This window comes from Gavialis gangeticus, unplaced genomic scaffold, assembly GCF_001723915.1.
Source record: "Gavialis gangeticus isolate Ggan-Ray unplaced genomic scaffold, GavGan_comp1, whole genome shotgun sequence".
Lineage (NCBI taxonomy): Eukaryota > Metazoa > Chordata > Crocodylia > Gavialidae > Gavialis > Gavialis gangeticus.
This window is the reverse complement of record NW_017728995.1, coordinates 36,302,211-36,306,036: the sequence shown is the minus strand read 5'-3', so window position 1 is coordinate 36,306,036 and position 3,826 is coordinate 36,302,211.

Below are 3,826 nucleotides of genomic sequence, written 5' to 3'. Positions count from 1 at the left end.
TTGCACAGCCACTGGTGCGGGACGACCTAGGTGCCGTGATGTCTGTGTTGTGCCACGGGGATTGCCCAGGCCTGGGGGCTCTGCTGGTTGCCACGCGGAGATGGGCAGAATGTTTTCCCCTCCTGATGCTACGTGTTTCAAGGGGTTTCTTCTTTGCTTCCCCGAGGCACAGGTGCCGGCTGCAGCCCAGGCTGGGGATGGGGCCGGACTGTGCCAGGGCTCCTGCTGGGGCTCAAACCTGGAAGGTCCTGGCCGGAGGGCCGTGCTGGCTCAGACTGATGCCATTTCTGGGGTCAGGAAGGAATTTTATCCCCCGGTCAGATTAGTACAGACTGGGGATAGATTTTGCCTTTCTCTGGCAGGGGTGCAGCCTCTGCCAGGCATCTCTCAAGAACATTTTTAACAACTTTTGCCATGGCGGGACACGGGCTCCTGTTGTCCCCCAGCTGCACCGGTGTCAGGCTAGGGCGGTTGTGTCTGGGTGGACTGTGCAATTTTGCTGAGAGGTTGGACAGTAGGTTTGTCCGGGCTGGTTTGCACAGGGCTGATCCTGCCCCAGGCAGGGCTTGGACTGGATGTGACCCTTGCCCGTCCCTTCCAGCCCCACTTCCCTATGGCCATGAACATCTTTCTTCTGCTGTTTGATTTGATTTGATTTGATCTGATAGCAGCTGCCTTCATTTCTTCTCCTCTGAGCCAGGTTGGTTCTCTAACCGGTGTGCCTGGTTCTCTCAGTTGTGGCTTTTTGGGCTGCAGATCAGTGTCCAGCGAGGGCCGAGGGGCCAGCACAGACGCTCTCATGAAGTCAGAAGCCTAATCCAGAGCTGGCCACTGCACATGGGACGAGCATCGCTACACGTCCCCCCTGCATAGCACAAGGCAGCGCTCGCCCGGTGTCGTCCAGCTGCCGTGGCTGCTGCCAGGCAGCGTGGAGCTGCCTGTGACCACGTCCCACGGCTTGGGCTCATTGTCTCCCGGCCAGCTCCAGCCCCCGGGCGCTTGTGCGGGTTCCTGTTTGGCAAAGTAAAGCAAACAGAGATGGGAGATGTGTCTGTAGCACAGCAGCAGACCGATCCCCTTCCTGTCTGCAACTGCCTTTGTGCAGGGGTCGGACAGCCTGCTCCCTGGCAGCCCTCACGGGAGGGCTGACAGACATGACCGGTGCAGTCGCTGGGGAGAGGTCCAGGGCAGATCGCCCCTGAGCCCCCGCAGACAAGCCCCTTGCACCCACACCTGCACGCCACCCCTCCTCACTGCTGCACTGGCCCACAAGACCCTGCAGAAGAGGGGCCAGCGCTAGCAGATGCCTCCCCGGGCTCTGGGCACTGGGGAGCACGCCCGCCCACGTGCCCGGCTCCCAGCTGCGCTGCCTGCCCAGATGGGAGGTGCTGCATGATGTGCCCATAGCAGGGGCTGATCCAGCCCACCCCAGTGCTGCCTCCCCCATGCCCGAGGCTGGAGACCCTCTCCTCCAGCACCGGGATGTGTTAGGCATGGGGTAAGCAGGGCCCACGGGCCAGACTCGCCCTGGTGACCCCTTTGCTCCTATCTTTGCTTCTGTGCCTTTCCCAGCACTGTCACTCCCTTCCTCTCTTCCCACCGTTTGTGTATGAATCACTCACGCCGCTTTATCTCACGTAAGAGCTGCCACGCGCTGGGTCAGGCCCTAGGTCCGTCCTCTCCTGCGTCACCCGGGGCAGCGAGCGGAGGCTGAGGGGACAGCGACTGCGCCCGAGCAGGGTTTCCCCTGTTCCTCTCCCCCTCGCAGCCTCCAGCGTTTGCAGTCCGGGGAGGTCTGATGCAGAGACGATGCCCCTCACGCCCCTGCTCAGTAACTACCGATGCCCCTTTCCTCCAAGCACATGTCCAGTCCCTTTCTGAATCTGGGCTCAGGTTAGGGGCTCCAGACCCCGCGGACTGACAGCACTGGAAATGGCCCCGTCCGCTGGTTTGTCTGGGACAGGAAGATGTGGGGACCTGTGCCAGTACCAGGCACTGAGGCAAGCCGGCTAGGGAGAGTCTCTGCGTGAGACCATAGGACCATCTTGCCCAGACTTGTGTCACGCAGGGGCAGGTAGCAGATGTGGAAAGGGAGAGGGGACAGGGTCTGACCAAGGTCCCCCCCACCCCCGTATTCTTCTCTCCCTTGCAGCCTCCGCCTAGGAGATCTAGGATTTTGAGAGTGGGGTTGCAGATGGCATGGTGCATCCTCACATACAACACAACACCCGTTTTTCTCTGGTTAAAAAGAAGCTAAAAGCTTTACTAATATGCCATGGGCCTGGAGCTATGCTTTTCAGCTTAAGAACAAAGCAAAAGAAAATACTTTATTGGATTGTGCATTAATTTGCTTTGCCATCTATTATGTATAACACACAACCAGGCAACTAATTAAATACATCAAACTAATCTAATGTAGCATGACAGTGCATCTGATGCTTCCCTGAATGCCATTCCCACCCCTGAGCTAATGTCCACCTGAATTAACATTTCCACACCTGAGTTAATGTCTCTAGCTAGAGGTAACAGTCTGCAGGGCTGTGAGCCAGGAGCTGCCGCACCGGGAGCAGCTCGCAGACAGCAGGATTACAGGAGCCAGAGCTTGATTAGGGGAACCGTTGAAGACCATTAAAGAGGAGAAAGGGTTGTTAACACCTGTGGATTGAGGTGTTTAGCAAGAATCAGGTGCTGTGTCATAATTAGCCATCTAGCGCCACTGCCGGGCAGTGGGATGGAGCAGGAATCAAAGCGAGTGCGGCTCACCCCCGCATCCTCTCTGGATCCCACCCTGGCCTAGGAAGGCCAGATGCAGAGGCCGTGCCCCAGGCTCCCGTGCTCAGTAGCTGCTGATGCCCCTTTTCTCCAGCCACGCGTCCAACCCCTATGTGCACCTGGCTAAATGCTCAGCGTCCCCCACGTCTGCTGGCCACGAGCTCCACGCTGGCACGCTGCGTGAAGAGCTTCCTTCTCCTAGGTTCAAACTTACGGCCTGCTAGTTTCATAGTAGGACCCTGAGGTCTTGTGTTGTGAGAGACAGCAGACAATGAATCCCTATCAGTTTAATATTGTATAAACCCTGTTCACGTCCCCCTTCCAGCATCTCCTCTCTACACTGAGCAGGCCTGGCCGCGCTAGTCTGTCCTCACACGGCACACATCATCTCTCCCCTCCATGCCACTCAGCATCCTTATTGCCTTCTCTGGACCTTGCCGAGTCCTTCTGTGTCCTCTTTGAGGTGTGGGGACCAGAACTGGCAGGGTTCAAGGTGTGGACTGTTACCGGTCAGCGCTGTGTTCCCGAGGGAGCCCTGGCACCCAGCTTGCTGGACTTGCAGAGGACTTCTTCCATCTCCCCTCGTGCCCCCCCCATACACACATTTAACCTCATTTAACCAGAACTAAGGAGAAGAGAAGTTTACTAGGCATCTCGGGCCATACATTCCCCAGTCCCAGTCTGGGAGGACTAACTCGGTTGCCGGGCTGGGGAACGCTGAGGCAAGAGACCGAGGCAGAGCGGGTACGGGCGACATTTGAACAACGGTTCAGGGTTCATCACAGCATCCAGCCCGTGGGAGCCCTGACCACAAGTGCTGTCATACTTTCCTGGGATGACTGGTGGAAGTCCTCCCCACAATGTTTACGAAGTAATCAATCCCCTTAAGTCTGTTAAAAGACTACGGTGAGATCTGAAAGTCATGCTGAGCTGAAGCTTATTCACGACAGGTAAAACACGCAACACTGATGCTGACTTCACAGTGCGAAGCCTGTCCAGTATATCGTCTACAGTCATAATTATTTCAAGCTGGCTCCTAGCTGTCTGGTTATTC